General features: G+C 41.5%; 1 protein-coding gene across 6 annotated transcripts in view; it reads left to right on the top strand.

Moving 5' to 3' along the window:
* Positions 1 to 6,332: 6,332 nt before the first annotated feature.
* The window catches only part of Cnot4 (CCR4-NOT transcription complex subunit 4), a 146,481-nt gene continuing 136,368 nt past the window's right edge, over positions 6,333 to 16,445 (top strand). For 3 of the 6 annotated variants that reach the window (XM_008823460.2, XM_008823466.1, XM_008823465.1), the window contains exon 1: positions 6,333 to 6,572. The gene's annotated coding sequence lies outside the window, so the exon portion shown is untranslated. The remainder of the gene's footprint in view (positions 6,573 to 16,445) is intronic. The other 3 variants (XM_008823464.2, XM_008823463.2, XM_008823462.2) reach the window with 2 other exon arrangements.

Below are 16,445 nucleotides of genomic sequence, written 5' to 3'. Positions count from 1 at the left end.
GATATTTAGAGATTAGAAATGCATGTGCAAACATCCAATGTCAATTGCTTTTAAAAAGAATTTTTCTGTATGAAACTGTGTATTTTAATAAATGAAATGGAGATCTTTTTTAAAGGTTAAAACGTCATTTAATTTATGTCTTATAGGGTTTATACTGAGTACAATATTGTATAACTGTAATAATTCAACTGTAAACCTAAAAATTTACAGCCAATTTTGAAAGAGATGCATCCTACCTCAGGAAACCGTTATTGAATATGTCAATTGTGTTGTAATGATATGCTTCTTCTAAGTATGTTGTTATTAAATAAATAATTTTTAAAAATTAAAAAAACTTCCCACCTCCTGCATCTTCTGAAGCCCCCCCTATAAAGATCCCAGCCCACAACCTGTAGACTGACAGTTTTCCTATCCCGAAGGGGAAATTGTCCCATGCAATTTTCCTCTACTAATAAACTCTATCCCGCTGGAAAAAAAAATAATTTTAAAAAATGTTTTCCAGGGGACGGGCCTGGTAAAATGACTCAGTAGTAAGAGTGCTTACTGCTCTTACAGAGGACTAGAGTTCAGCTCCCAGCGCCCAAATCAAGCAGCTTACTCTTGCCTGTACTCCAGCTCCAAGACATCTGACACTCTCTTCTAGTCTCCAAAGGCACCTGCACAGTGGCCATAGAGACACATAGACACATAAACATACAAGCACACAGACACACACATACACATAAATAAAATTTAAAAAAAAAATGTTTTCTGGGGCTGGTGAGATGAGTCAGCAAGTAAAAGCACTTGCTGCCCAAGCCTTACAACCTCTCAGTTCAATACCTGGAATCCAAGGAAAAAAAAGAGGATTGGGGGCTAGAAGGATGCCTCTGGACTTAAGGACACTGGTTGTTCTTGCAGTACCTACATGGTGGCAATACATGCATATACATAAAATAAAAATAAATAAAATTTTTAAAAAAAGAAAGAAAAAGAGGATCGACCTCTACCTCTGATCTCTACCTATGTACACGTACCCTGCACTCACACAGACATCCTGCACACACTAATAATAACAATAATAAATGCTTCTCCATATCATTTACTGAGATTTTTCTTTTTGTGATCCCTTAAATTTTGAACCCAATGCAAATGTGTCACTTATCTGAGTCCCAGTCCTGCCCTGGTTCAAGGCATCCCCTGTTCCAGGCTGTGCTTCCGCAGCAGCTTCCTAACCAGTCTCTCTACTTCTACGTTTGCCAACCATCTCAGCTCTATCAGATGCACATGAAAAGTTAAATCGAGTCATGTCACTCCTCTGCTTTACTCTTCAATGGCCGTTTGTTGTACTTGGAATACAATCCAACTGTTGTGCACATTTGGATCTTTTCTTCCTTATCTCTGTCCCTTTGCTTTTGCACTAACTTGATGGGTTAACGTTCCATTCCTGGAATATTGTGAACATATTTCTGAAGCAAGGTCTTGGCCTGGGTCGTTTTTAAAAAACAGATCAGCATTTCTAATCCTTTAAATCTCAGATTGAGACATCTCTTTAGCCAGCGTGGTGGCACATACTTTTAATCCTAGCACTTGGGAGGCAGAGGCAGGCAGATCTCTGTGAGATGGAAGCCAGTCTAGTCTACATAGCGAGTTCCAGGCCAGCTGGGGCCATCCTGTCTCAAAAAACCAAGCCAAACCAACAAGCCAAACAACAACAACAACAACAACAAACAACAAACAAACAAACAAATGACAACTCTTTAGCAAGGCTTTCCCATATAATCCATTCCAGGAATTTTTTGTTTATGCTTTTTTCTCCTTTCTAATACTTTGACAACAATTAAGTAATTTTCTAGTTTTTAAAATTTGTTGTACGTCTGTCTTCTCTTTCAAGCCCTAGGATAACTTTGCTAGAGCTTAGTACTTTGCAATCTACCATCTAGACCCAACTTTTAACATTCATATACTTACTAAATGATTAACACTAAAAATAGCAAATAGCAGGCTGGAGTGTTGGCTCACTGGTTAAGAGCATTGGTTGCTCTTGCAGAGGACTTGGGTTTGATCTCTAGCACCCACAAGGTGGCTAACAACCATCCTTATTGCCAGTTCCAGGGGAATCCGATGACCTCTTCTGACCTCAAAGGGCATTGCATGACAGGGTACACTTACATGCGGGCTATACACTCATACACATAAAATAAAAATAATGAATTTTTAAAAATGAAAAAAAACAGCCGGGCGTGGTGGTGCACACTTTTAATCCCAGCACTGGGGAGGCAGAGGCAGGCGAATCTCTGTGAGTTCAAGGCCAGCCTGGTCTACATAGTGATTTCCAGGACAGCTGGGGTTACAGCGAGACCCTGTCTCAAAAAAACCAAAAAAAAAAAAAACCCAGCAAATAACAATAAAACCCAGTTAGTAGGGTTTTTGAAATAAAAACAAATAAAGTGACATTAGTATTTAAAGGGAGTACTCCTTCACTGAGCTACACTCCAAACGTCAAAATGTTCATCTCTCTTTTTTTTTTTTTTTTTTTTTCCTTTGGTCTTTTTGAAACAGGGTCTCCCTGTAGCCCCAGCTGGCCTGGAATGGTCTACGTAGACGAGGTTGGCCTGAAACCCAGAGAGATTTGCCTGCCTCTGCCTCCCAAGTGCTAGGATTAAAGGCATGGGACACTGTACCTGGCTTCAAAATGTTCATTTCTTTGGGCCAAATAGCTCTCTGAGACTATATCCCAAGAATATGACTTGAAATTTGATTCATTTAAAATATCCACATACAAATAATTTATAAAGCCACCACCCATGAACACACACACACACGATTAAAAAAATAAAAATTAAAAAATAAATTTACCAGGGCTGGAGAGATGGCTCAGCGGTTAAGAGCACTGCCTGCTCTTGCAGAGGACCTGGGTTCAATTCCCAGCACCCACATGGTGGTTATGAACCATCCTTAACTCCAGTTCCAGGGGAATCCGAAGCCCTCTTCTGACCTCCGCGGCATTGCACGACACAGGTGCACTAACATACATGCAGGCAATACACTCATACACACAAAATAAAATAATAAATAAAATATTAAAAAATAAATTTACCAGTCCCAAGTGGGCAATCATTATTCCTCTGAAATCCTGTTGGTTTTCAGATGAAGTTGTCCTCCTATATTCTGTGGACTCTATTTCAGTATTCACCAGCTTCTTTTTTTAACCTATGACTCCAACATCTACAGGGCCATTTAATCCAGAAAACCTGCCTCATTCATTAGAACACCTTCATTTCCAGTGCATCACTAAGTTCTATTATTTCAATCTTAAAAAAAAATGTGTCTTGAATTTGTCACCTTTTTTCTATCTTTACTGCCACCACAATCAGAGTAACCATCTGGATGACAGAAATATTCTCTTAATTAGGTGCTCCATTTTCATTCTTGCCTTTCTCTGATCCATTCTCCACAGAGCAGAGTGATATATATTTGAAAATGTATGAAATTAATTCATACACATAACCATAAATCAATGCAGCAATTTATGAAGAAAGCTACATTTCCCCTCCTCCCCTTTCCAATCACAATTCTCTCAAGAAACTAGCCACACATTACATATGTGATGTGAATTAATCCTGTAATTTATAGAAACATATTCCTGCATTTTAAATGAATCTTTATTCATTTAGTGTGCACATGTGTGTATGTATGTTTGTATGTATGTGGGAGGACATGCATGATACATGGGTAGAGGTCAAAGGACAATTTGCAGGATTTGGCCTTCTCCTTCTACCATGTGGGGTCAAGGATTGAACCCTGGTCATCAGGCTTGGCAGAAAGGGCCCTATCCAGCTGAGTCATCTCACCAGCCCCCATTCCTGACTTTTTAAGAATCATTCTGAGGGACATACATGATAGCACATGCCTTTTAATCCAGCACTTTGAAGGTAGAGGCAGAGGCAGGCAGGTCTCTGTGAGATCAAGGCCAGCCTGGTCTATAAGGCCAACTGAGGCTACAGGGAGATCCTGTCTAAAACAAACAAAAATAGGCCTTTTCGTTTGTTAATTTCACTGTTTTGCTTAGCCACTATAGAAAGTGCACTATTTGTGTGTCTGGTGGCCTCAGAGGCCAGAAGAGAGTGTTGGAGCCCCTGGAACTGGAGTTATGGGTGGTTCTGAGTCGCCTGACATGGGTGCTGGGGACCAGACTTCAGTTCTCTCGAAGGGCATGCGCTTTTTTAAAAAATTTTTATTTTATGTGTATTGCCTGCATGTACGTAAGTACACCCATGTCCTGCAATGCCCCGGAGGTCAGAAGAGGGCTTCGGATTCCCCTGAAACTGGAGTTGAGGGTTTGAAGCCGCCATGTAGGTGCTGGGAATTGAACCTGAGTCCTCTGCAAGAGCAGTTAATGCTCTTAACTGAGCCATATCTCCAGTCCCGAGCATGTGCTCTTAACCAAAAATAAACAGTTTTTAAATTTAATTTATTTTTTTTTATTTTATGTGTATGCATGTATTGCCTGCATGTAGGTAAGTGCACCAGTGTGGTGCAATGCCGGCGGGGGTCAGAAGAGGCTGTTGGATTCCTTAGGACTGGAGTTACAGACAGTTGTTAGCTGTCATGTGGGTGCTGGGATTTGAACCCGTGTCTTTTGCAAGAACAACCAGTGTTCTTAACTGCTGAGCCATCTCTCCAGCCCTATAAACACAGATTTTTAAAAAGTACGTGTTACCTATACTGAATGTTTAAGCATTTAATTACTTATAAGTGAATTTAAATGATTTCCCAAGCTTTCTTTTTAGGTAATCATTTCATATGAGTCTATAATTTCAAATTTATAGTTGAGTGTGAGTTTATCACATATTCTTTTTTTAAAAAATGTTTTACTATTTTTATGTGCATGTATGTAAGTGCACCTGCGTTGTGCAATGCCTCAGAGGTCTGAAGAGGGTGTAGGATCCCCTGGAACTGGAGATATGGTGGTTGTTAGCTACCATGTGGGTGCTGGTAATCAAACCCAGGTCCTCTGCACGAGCAACCAGTGCTCTTAATCACGGTGCCATCTCTGCAGCCCCACATATTAATTCTTTACTAAAATTATTCTCTATCTTGAGAATGAAGACTGAAGCACAGAAAATAATTTTTTAAAAAGGAATGAAATGAGGGCTTCTCATTATGAGATACTAAATTTCAAGTTTTTTCCCAATTTCTGTTTCTTTTTTTTTAAATTTTTTAATCCCACTCTCACCACAATCCTCTGCTCCCAGGCCTCACTCGTGCCAGGCAAGCGCTACCACTCGGTTATATCCCATGCTTTGTATTTCAATCATGTATTTTAAAAATAGTTTCCGCTCACTTTTCCCAATTCCACTGCATGCGCGCGAACACACAGACACAGGCTCGCGAGCGAGCGCTGGAATGGAGACAAGGGATTTGTGTTTTGCATACCGTTGCATGTCCCCAATTTAAGGAAGGACAAGTGCTGGGCACCGAGGTGCTCAGTGCATTTGTATGAATGGGTGAAGAATACACGCAACAAGCAAAACCCACAGCTTCGAGGGCGCCACTTCCTCTAGGGTTCTAGGAGGCAACTCGCGAAAACCAGTAAATTGACGGATTTTTGTGACTCCTGGGTGCTCGCATAGGCTGTGGTTGCGTTATGTTCTTTGGGAGGCGTAGATCTGCCGGCGTTTGTGAACCTGACGCACACAGCTGTGCAGGCTGGACCCGCAGCTAGGAGTTTACAGCGGAATCCGCACATTTTTAGTATGCTATTCTGAGTGCGTGGTTCTCTTAGGAAATTTGCATATGGCAATTCAGGGTATGTCTTCACCTGCGATTATACCGTGAGGATGAGATCAACGTGGTAGTGTCTGAAATACGCAAAGACGGGAAACGCTTACTCTCCCCAAACAGTATCAAAGCCTCACTCTAGATCAAATCCCGCGCTCTAGCAATCCCTAACCTGCTTCCACCTCCACCCCGCCCCGGTTAGATACCTATCTACGGAGGGCGGGGCAGAGAAGACACGTCCTCGCTTGCCCAAATCATTTAAACTTCCTGGAGTTCGGGCTTCCTACATTTCAGCAAACACTAACGAAAACTGCCGACCACATGACTGCAGCCACACACGCGGGCAGAGAAGGAAGCAAAACAAGAAGAAAGCCGGAGCTCTGGTAGCCACGTGAGGAGGCAGCTCCCGAGAGCCCTCTCCAGTGATGACTTCAACTCCCGGCCTGCCCCGGGGCAGTTACCCTCCCAGGACTACAACTCCCAGCGTGCAATGGAGGAGGCCGCCACAACCTCCCACTCGGCCTCCAGCCGCTCGTCCCGCCCCTCCCCCGCCCCTCCCTGCCGGATCGGCGTGCGCCTGCGTACCGGAGGCCGGAGGAGTCTTACCCTAATGTAAGATGGTGGCCCGTCTGGCTGTGGAACCCACCGAAAGCTGAGAGTCTCTCTCTCTCACCCGTAAAGGTCGGACTCGCTGAAGCAGTCAGGCCCGGTTCTCAAGAGTTTTGTCGCTGACGCTCGTTCTTTGGTCTCCGGTGAGGACGCGGCAGCGCGTGGAGTCAGCTACGGGAAAAGCAAGGCAAGGCAGGCGGGTGAGTGTCTGCGGGGCTGGGCTTAGGGGAAACCCGGCGCTGACCGTCTACGAGAGAGCGGAGGCTTCGCTGGGACTGTGCAGGCCGCACCCCCCGTCCTCCCCACCCCCCGCCTCGCCTTCACCCCCCTCCTCCTCCGGCTCCCTCCTCCTCCTCTTCTTCCTCCCTCTCCCCTCTACGCCACAGCAGTTACCACCAGGAAAAGCGAGCCGGGCTGGAGGCAGCGCTGTGCTCGGCGCCGGCTCTCCTTCGAGAATTCCTCCAATTGGGAAGCCAGGGCAGCTTCTGGGCTCCAGCTTCCCCCCACATTTTCCTGGCACCAGTAGCCTTAGATCTTGGTAGTTGGTTCCCCAGCCCCCTTTCCCCTTTGACGTCCTTTCCTACCGGCCCCGTCTTCCCAAGCCCAGAACCATCACTTCCACTCCGACCGATGCTGCAGCTGCCGTTGCTTAGTCCCTGTCCTCATTGCCCAACTCGTTCTGCTTCTGGTTTTTTATTTTTTCCTCCACTGCTGCCCTTCTGGATCTATCTAGCCTTTGCCCCCCTCTAGTGCTTGCAGTCAGCCCCAGTCTGTCTGCCAGAGCCGAGCTGCTTCCGATGTGCAGTCTCTCTTATCCACATCTGTCATCCCAAAGCTGCCCCGTGAGTATCCAGATAATGCTGCAGCTCCCTGTAATCCACCTGTTTCTCAGCCTTCTTGAGAATTGTCCGTTCCTTCCCTCTTTCCTATACAGATTCTTTCAACACACACTTCCAGCAAAGGGGGTGCCCCATGTTCTTCCTTGAAAAGTAAAGGAAGTTGGGAAGTGAGTGAAGTGAGGTCGGAGATTGTAAACGTTAAAGATCTTTCTTCGGACTGCTCAGAGAGGAACGCTTTGCATTGCATGATCCATTGTTGATTATTCGCTCTGTTGGACCATGGTTTTTCCCCCTTTTCATCTTGGACCTTCTCCATGCTACTAAGCTTTCTCCTGAATTGCCTCTACTCAGGACACTTGATGTGGTCTCTGATTATACCCAGAAAGATCAGCCTAAGCATTTCAAAATAAGATGAATCTGGCGCACACACAGAATTCATCCCTGAACTTCACAAGCGAATATAAACAGTATTTTGATTATATGTGGGTTTCAGATTCCTTTTATATTGAGAATCGATTATTGGCAGAATTATATTGATGTTCAGCTTAATTGATGGCATATTTTATTGATGATTTGTGTGGAGATTTCCTCTCTAGCCAGTATCAGATTTACTTAGTCCCCCCCCCCCTTTTAAGGGTGGGAGTTATCTGAATAAGTTGTAAGGAAAAAATACAATTAGTTATGTATGCAAAAGAGAAGCTGATATTTTTTTGATAAACCCCTTATATTTTTCCATAGACTAAAAGGAGGCTGACAAAAGAAATCGCAAAGCTGTGCATATACATGCATTTAATGGTACTCAACTGTTGTTATCCACAGCAAGAGGTGGCTTATGGTGTCCATGGTTTAGTGGAAGCAAAATTATCATGTACTAGTGGCATAATGAGAAGTCAGAGCTTTTGCTAGAATACTGAATACTGTGACACAAAAAATTGCCAGAAAAGTGAATACGATATGTAGGTCAGGTACACACATGTGAAGGTTGAACATAAATCAGACATTGTGTTCTTAACATATATGTAGAAATATTTGAAGTCATAATAGCATTCTCATGAAGCAGTCTGTCTCTTATTAACAAAAATAGTAACACCGTAAATCTAAGTTCAAATGCAGTTCTTTTAGTCGCTTTTACATATTACTGGGTTAATGGAAACTTTACATTTTAACTTGTAAAATTCTTTATTTATTTGGTGTTTTTGAGACGCGGTCTCCCTGTAGTCCCAGCTGGCCTGGCACTCACTATGTAGACTAGGCTGGCCTGGAACTCAAAGAAACCTGCCTGCCTCTGCCTTCATTAATTTGTAAAATTTGAGGAACCTTAACATGTTACATTCAGTTATTATGAAGAACTCTTTTATTTTAAGAGAAACTCAGTGTAAACTAAGGTTGGGAAAGCTGTTTATAAACTTTCTTGTTTCCTTTTAGCCACTTAAGCCCCTACTTGGGGAAACTAAATCCCTATTCCTCTGAGAACTGGAAGTGATCTATATTGCAAACCTTTCCTTTAGTTATACCTTGAAGTTTAAAAGAAATGACTATCAACAACTTCTCTTCAGCTGCAAGTAAAAAATAGATGCTGCTGGAGAAGCGTGCATGTTTGAACCATCATAACACAGGTCTAGATATTCTTGGCAGCCACCCTTGACTGAATTGTAGGCAGTATGTTATGAGGAGAGGACTGTTTGTCTGGTAGAAGGGGGTGAGTGATTTTAATACATGTCTTTTGTGAAGGTATTTGACTTACTGAACATTTTCTTGAGTAATTTCCTCCCTCCATTCTTTTTGCCAGCAGTATTGCAGTCTTAGTTTGAGTCTTTAGAAATCTATAAATTTCCTTAGGGATCTTTAGTCTGTCTAAAAAAGATACATGAAGTCCTTTGACACTTTGATAGGGAGTAAGCTGCAGTTTGTAAATATCTTAGTGTAGTTTTTAGTTGTAACATTTTAAACATACCAGCTTCATACATTCATGATTTCCTTTAATTATTTAGAATACATTCTGCCAGGTTCTTCAAGTAAAGTCTTCAAGTAAATAGATTATTTGTGTAAGGTTTTTAAACATGAATTAAAGTTGACATACAATTTTTCAGAAAGTTGCATAGACACACCTTTAATTCTGGTTGGATGAGAGATATAATCAAATAGCAAAATATAAAATGAAATTGTTTTATAATGCTCTTCAACTTAGTCTGAATGCAACTTATTACTTTGGGTTTTTTTGTTGTTGTTGTTAGGTTGTTTTGAGACAAAGTCTTTACTCTGTAGCTTAGGCTAGCCTGGAACTGACTATGGAACCCAAGCTGACTTCAAACATAGGGTGATCCTCCTACTTCAGCCTCCCCTGCTGGGATTACAGGTGCGAGCTGCCATGCCTGGTTAACACAGTGCTTTGTAAAAGACAGGTACTGGCCAAGGATGAACTTTTAGAATCAGGGAATTTTACTTATTTTTGTGGCACTGGGGCGGGAGCTTGGAGCCTCCTGAATGCTAGGCTGTCACTTTCAGGGGAGTTTTATTGTAAGAAGGATTTTGTGTTTTAAGAGAATCAAAAAAACAAACTCAGTGTAAGTAGTTTGGTTATAGAAGTTTCCCCTTTTTCTTCGTCCCTCCTCCCAAAATGGAGCTACATTTTTCATTTTAATGAATTTTTTTTATGTGACTGAAAACAATACTTGAATATTTAAACTGTGCTATTGTTTTTGTAGAATGTATGAGATAGGTTAAATTTGTGAAAACTTAAATCTGCTGAAAATTCAAGTACTGTCAGTAACTATAACAGGGAGCGTCTTGGCTTTTTGTGAAGGAAGTTACAGTGAGCTCAGTTGGTTCTGAAGAAAACAGTAGGGAAATAGGTTATAGAGGTTCTTACTGTTCTAGAAACGGTATAACTAGAATGGACTACATACTTTTCTCAAAGGATTTCTTAATCTAAACTTGTAAATGGTTTTCATCCCACTGGAATAGCATGTATCAGATAAAGCCTGGTAGCACATTCTAACATTTTATAAATTGTATGTTACTAGGAAAATTCTGCAGATACCCATTCTTGAGAAGAAAGTGACAATATTCCTGATAAAGATGTAATGTTTTTTTCTTAGAAGGTGAGGTATACAAATTAAGATATCATAATTTACTCTTCTAATCAAGTGGTTAGTGGAGGTGTTTCAGAACTTATTTCAAAATAATTTTTAATCTTGTTTTGTGGACTTCTTTAGTTGAAGTTGATTGTGTAGTAAATGCCAGCTTTCCCAGACGCAGTAATCTAGTGGATTCTGTCACATTTTTTTCATGATACTCTTTTTTAAAACATGCCTCTGTGTGTGTGTGTGTGTGTATGTATGTATGTATGTATGTGAGTGTGTGTGTTCATGAAGATGTATGTATCTACACAGGTGGAGGCCAGATGACAGCTTCAGGAACACTGCCCACCCTAGAGACAGGGCCCTGGTCTCATTGGTGTGACACTTACCAATTAGGCTAGACTGGCTGCAGGGATCCTCTTGTTTCTGCCTGCCTAACCAGCCCTCAGCACTGGGATTGGAAGTGCACACTGCTGCACCCAGTGGGTTCTAGGAATAGAGCTCTGGTCCGCATACTTGAAGGTACAGGCTTTACTAACTGAGGACCTCCTGACCCTGGTTTTTAAGTTAAAAAATTTATTCATATTTATTTATTTTATGGGTATGAATGTTTTACCTGCATGTAAGTGCACATGTGCATGCCTGGTGCCTGGTTTCTGAGGAGATAATTGGGTCCTCTGGAACTGGAGTTGAAGACCCCTGTTAGCCACCCTGTGGGTGCCGGGAACTGAACCCAGGTTTTCTGGAAAGAGCAGTAAGTGCTCTTAACTGCTGAGCCGTCTCTCCAGTCCCTGGTTTTTAAAAATTTTAATCAGAAAGTTGTTTATGGAAAATTTCAACACTTTTTGACCCCTTATATTTACTTTAGGTTTTCCATGCTAGAGAACAAATTCAGGACCCTGTGTGTATGAAGTAAGTGCATGACCACTGAGCTACGTTCACAGTCACTCTTGTATTTTAGTAGTATGTTTGTTTTGTTTTTTGTCTTTTTGAGACAGGGTCTCCCTGGGCTGAGACTATAGCTCAGTGGGAGAGTGCTTGCCTGGCATGCATGAGGCCCTGGGTTCAAAACCTGGTACTGCAAAAAAGAAAAAAAGCTAAGAGGATGGGTCTTCCTGTAGCCCCAGCTGCCCTGGAACTGGCTATTGTAGACCAGGCTGGCCTCAATCTCACAGAGATCCACCTGCCTCTGCTGAGATCAAAGGTGTGTACCACCATGCCGGGCTTTGTGGTGGTTTTTTTTTTTTTTTTTTTTTAATCAGAAGAGGAAAACCTAAGGTAAAGGTAGTATAGTATGCAGCAGTTTAAGATGATTTTCTTTTTTTTTTTTCCTTTGGTAAAATTTTAACTATTTATTGCCAATTGGACCTCAGCACAGTTATTCAAGTAAGCTTGAAAAGTCTAGGAAGTTATGATGCTGGGTGCACAGCTTAAATTTCCTATTCCTACATGCAGCAGGGCTAGAATGAGATTTATATTTATTTTAAAAATATTATCATTATTGTTATTATTATTTTGGTCATTTTGAGACAGGGTCTCCCTGTAGCCCTAGTTGGCCTGGATTCGCTATGGAGACCAAGCTGGCCTCGAACTGACAGAGATCCGCCTGCCTCTGCCTCCTGAGTGCTGGGATTAAAGGCGTGCACTACCACGCCCGGCTATTTATTATTTTTATTTTATGTGTATGAGTGTCATGTCTGCATTGTAGGTAAGTGCCCCTCTGTCATGAAATGCCCGGCAGAGGACAGAGAGGCTGTTGGATCCCCTGGAACTGGAATTACAGACAGTTGTTAGCTGCCATGTGGGTTCTGGGATTCAAACCTGGGTCTTCTGCAAGAACAGTCAGTTTTTTTAACCCCTGAGCCATCTCCCCAGCCTTTTTTTTGGTATTTTTTTTTTTTTTGAGACAGGGTCTCTCTGTAGCCCCAGCTGGCCTGAACTTGCTATGTAGACCAGGCTGGCCTTGAACTTGCAGAGATCCACCTGCCTCTGCCTCCCCTGGGATTAAAGGTGTGCACCATGCCCAGCAAGATGATTTTCTTTTCAGTGTATTTGTGAAGATGTCTTCTTTTTTCTTAAACTGTTTATGCAAGAAAATTCTCGTGTTTCAGACTTTACTTGCATTAACCATAGGCAGATGACATATTGTTACTGGGTTAAGTCTTGTTGTTTACATAGCATATATGTTAGATATCTGTTCAAAAAGAAATACTGGGGCTGGAGAGATGGTTCAGTGGTTAAGAACACACTGGTTGTTCTTGCAGAAGACCTGGGTTCGAATTCCAGCACCCACGTGGCAGCTAACAACTGTCCTTAACTTCATTTCCAGGGGATCCAACAACCTCTTCTGTCCCCTGCGGGCATTGCACAACAGGGGTGCACTTACCTACATGCAGGCAATACATGCATACACATAAAGTAAAAATAATAAAATATTAAAAAAAAAAAGAATTTGTGTTTTTTTTGTTTTTTTTTTTTTTAGACAGGGTCTCCCTGTGGTCTCCAGCTGACCTGAAACTCGCTATGTAGACCAGGCTTACAGAGATCTGCCTGCCTCTGCTTCCCAAGTGCAGGGATTAAAGGTGTTCACCACCATGTGCAGCTAAGAAATACTTTTTTAAAATATGGCTGCTAAAAATCTCTTGAAGTTAAACAGGGCTGGGATTGATGTTGCACACTTTTAATCACAGCACTCTGGGAGGCAGAGACAGGCAGATCTCTATGAGAGTGTGATCCAGGCTAGCTTGGTCTACATAGTGAGTTCCACACCAGCTAAGGCTGCAGGGAGACCCTGTCTCCAAAGACCAAGAAAAGAAGTTAAACAGGAGAGATATCTCAGCAGTTAAGAACACTGGCTGTTCTTGCAAAGGACCCAGCACCCACATGTTCGCTAACTACCAGTTGTAGGGGATCTGATGCCCACTTTTGGCCTTCGTGGGCATTGCATGACACAGGTGCACTTACATACAAGTAGGAAAATACCCATATACATAACATTAAAAAAAGATAAGCAATTACAGAGTAGAATTAGAAATGAAAACTACTGGGGCTGGAGAGATGGCTCAGTGGTTAAGAGCACTGGCTGCTCTTGCAGGGAACCTGGGTTCGATTCCCAGCACCTACATGGTGGCTAACAGCCATCTGTAACTCCAGTTCCAGGGGATCCGACGCCCACTCTTGACTTCCACGGGCATTGCACAACACGGATACACGTATATACATGCAGGTAATACACTCATATTCATTAATTAATAATAATAAAAAAAATCAAAACTATCAGGTTAGCTATTGGGAAAACAAAGGTCAAGGCCTAAAAGAGTTATGTTATTGAAAAAATAAAATACTATTACTTAAAAATAGGCGGTATATTAATGCATTTTCAGGGAATTAGCAAATGATCTGAAGAAAACAGTGATTGAATTTTGAATCATAGCTCTATACTGAAATAAAAGGGTAGGACATTCCTTAACAGTAGCAAACAGATAAGTTGTCATTAAGGTGAATATCTGGAAATTCTTTTTTTTTTTAAACTTTAAAAAAAAATTCTATTATTTTTATGTGTATGCATGTATTGCCTGCATGTCGATAAGTGCATCCATGTCGTACAATGCCCACAGAGGACAGAAGAGGCGGTCGGATCCCCTGGAACTAGAGTTATGGACAGTTGTTAGCTGCCATGTGGGTACTGGGATTTGAACCCAGGTCTTCTGCAAGAACAACCAGTGTTCTTAACCACTAAGCCATCTCTCCAGCCCCAAATATCTGGGAATTCTTAAGCATGTTCATTCAGTCATTAGAATAAATGTGAAGTGTTGCTTTCTGATAATTTAAGAACCTGTTTAATTCATTCCATGTTAGGGCACCAGGTGTCTTTAGATTGTGAATTTCCTGAATTAACACTGGCAGATTTGGATTGTTAAACCTTGGTTTTAACAGCTTTTCGTCCATTAAAAAACTTAAGAAATTTTTTTCTGCCTCCCATATTTTACTTTTTTTTTCCTAATGCTTTTTGTTTCCAAAAATTATTTGAGTGAAGTATTTTGTGGATGCCAAAATTGAATGAAAGTACATAATATAGAAAGTATTACTTTGATGGTAAAATTAATTTTTCTCTTCATGAAGATCTCCATTTGTATTACATATTTTTCTCCAACTTGCTTTCATTAACTCTTAGAAGAGAATAACAATGGTTCAAGTTCGTCAAATTGACTCTTTCCAGAAACTTTTCTTTTACTTTCAGCGGAGACCTAGGTATTTGTTATGTAAAGAAGTTAATTATAACATAGGCCTCCTGGTACATGTCTATAATCCCAGTTACTCTAGCCTGAGGTAGCATGGTCATTCATTAAAGGGCTTCTGTGGCTACAGAGTGAGTTCAGGGCCAGCCTGGGTAACTTAATGGTAGACCCTCTTCAAAGTAAAATAAAAAAAGAGCTGGGGATGTAGAGGGCTTGCCTAACATGAGGAGGACCTGAGTTCAGTCTTTAGCATGTGAGTGTATGTAGGCGTCTGCATGCACACGCACACATATTATAGCTAGGCATGGTAGTATGTATCTGTAATGCCAATACTTGGATCTTGAAGCAGGAAGAATGAGAGTTCAAGACCAGCTTGAGCTCTCTAGTGAGACCCTGGCTTCAAAACAAAAGAAAAATAAAGACAAACAAAAACATAAAACCCCAACCCCTTCCTTTGCTGCGCCGGTGGTCCACCACAGCAAAAACCTCCAGAAAAAACAAGCATTATAATGTATTTTGTTTGTCATTTAAAATGATGTAAAGGCAATATTAGATTATTTTTTAAAAGGAAACTTCTTGCAGAATTTTCAGCAATTACAAAGTAACTGTGGACTACTGTATAGCTGTCACTTAGCCTGAGAGATCATCAACTCACAATCAGTGTGGTTTCATCTGTCCCCCACTTACTTTACCTCTTCCTGCTACTGTTTGCCCTGTACTATTTGAATCAAGTGCTAGTCATCACATTATTTTCTTTTGTATTAGAACTTTTTTGACATCATAGAATTTGAATTTTAATAAGGATCATGCAGTCAGCTTTTCAAATATTTGAGTGCATATTATAGACCCACACCTTGGAAAGCAACAGTCTTTTCTTGACATTTACCTTAACAAGAATACTTTTATAATAGTATAACTAGCGCTATCTGTGCTGGATAGCTTTAGTGTCAACTTGACACACCTGGGTTGAGGGAGCCTCAATCGGGGAATTGCCTCTATTGGACTGGCCTGTGGCCATGTCTGAGGGACATCTTCTTGATGAGTGATGTGGGAGGGCCCAGTCCACTGTGGGTGGTGCCACCCCTGGGCAGGTGGGCCTGTGTTGCATAAGAAAGCAGGCTGAGCAGGGGCCAGAGGAGCAAGTCAGGAAGCAGTGTTCCTCCATGGCCTTTGCTTTAGCTCCTGCTTCCAGGTTCCTGCCCTGAGTTCCTATTTTGGGCTCCCTGATGAACTGCGACCTGGGAGTTGTAAGCTGAATATACCCTTTCCTCCCCAAGTTGGTATTGGTCAGAGTGTTTTGTCACAGCAATGGAGAAACAAAGACACTAGCCAAAGCATTGTTCAAATAATGTATATGTTACATACATTTGAGTCCAGTGTGTTAGAGTAGGTATGTTTTCAGATCAAAGACAGAGGAGTGAAGCTTCTTGGAGAAAGTGGGACTTGAATAAATAATATGAACTCTTTGTATCTGCAGAGCATCTCCAGAAGAACATTCCATACATTCCATGTGGGGGATGGAGCATGAGCAGACACTTGGTGGTAGGGATCAGCATGATGTGAGGGGATGCAAGAAGTCTGATATCTCTGAAATAAAGTGTGAATTTTGGATAATTGTGGCAGATTTTTTGCGTAAGTAGAGTTAGTTTATGATGTGTGTGTTTAGACTCAATTCTGGTAAGCAGTAAGAAGGAAAAAAAAAAGGAGGTTGGTAGGGGTCAGGAGTTGCATGGAGTTTTTTTTTTTTTTAATAGAAAGATTGATTATTCTTTATAGTAGGCAGTGTAATTTGGGGTTCACAGCAGTTTTGCTAGAAATATTAAAGACTAAGTAAATGGCTATTCTGAGAAACATTAAGGTAGAAATTCTACAAGATTCAGCAGTTGAGTCTTTTTTTTTTTTTTTTTTTAAGGATT

Source organism: Nannospalax galili, unplaced genomic scaffold (assembly GCF_000622305.1).
Source record: "Nannospalax galili isolate Female #2095 unplaced genomic scaffold, S.galili_v1.0 scaffold307, whole genome shotgun sequence".
NCBI classification, from domain to species: Eukaryota; Metazoa; Chordata; class Mammalia; order Rodentia; family Spalacidae; genus Nannospalax; species Nannospalax galili.
This window is presented reverse-complemented; position numbering and strand designations above follow the sequence as displayed.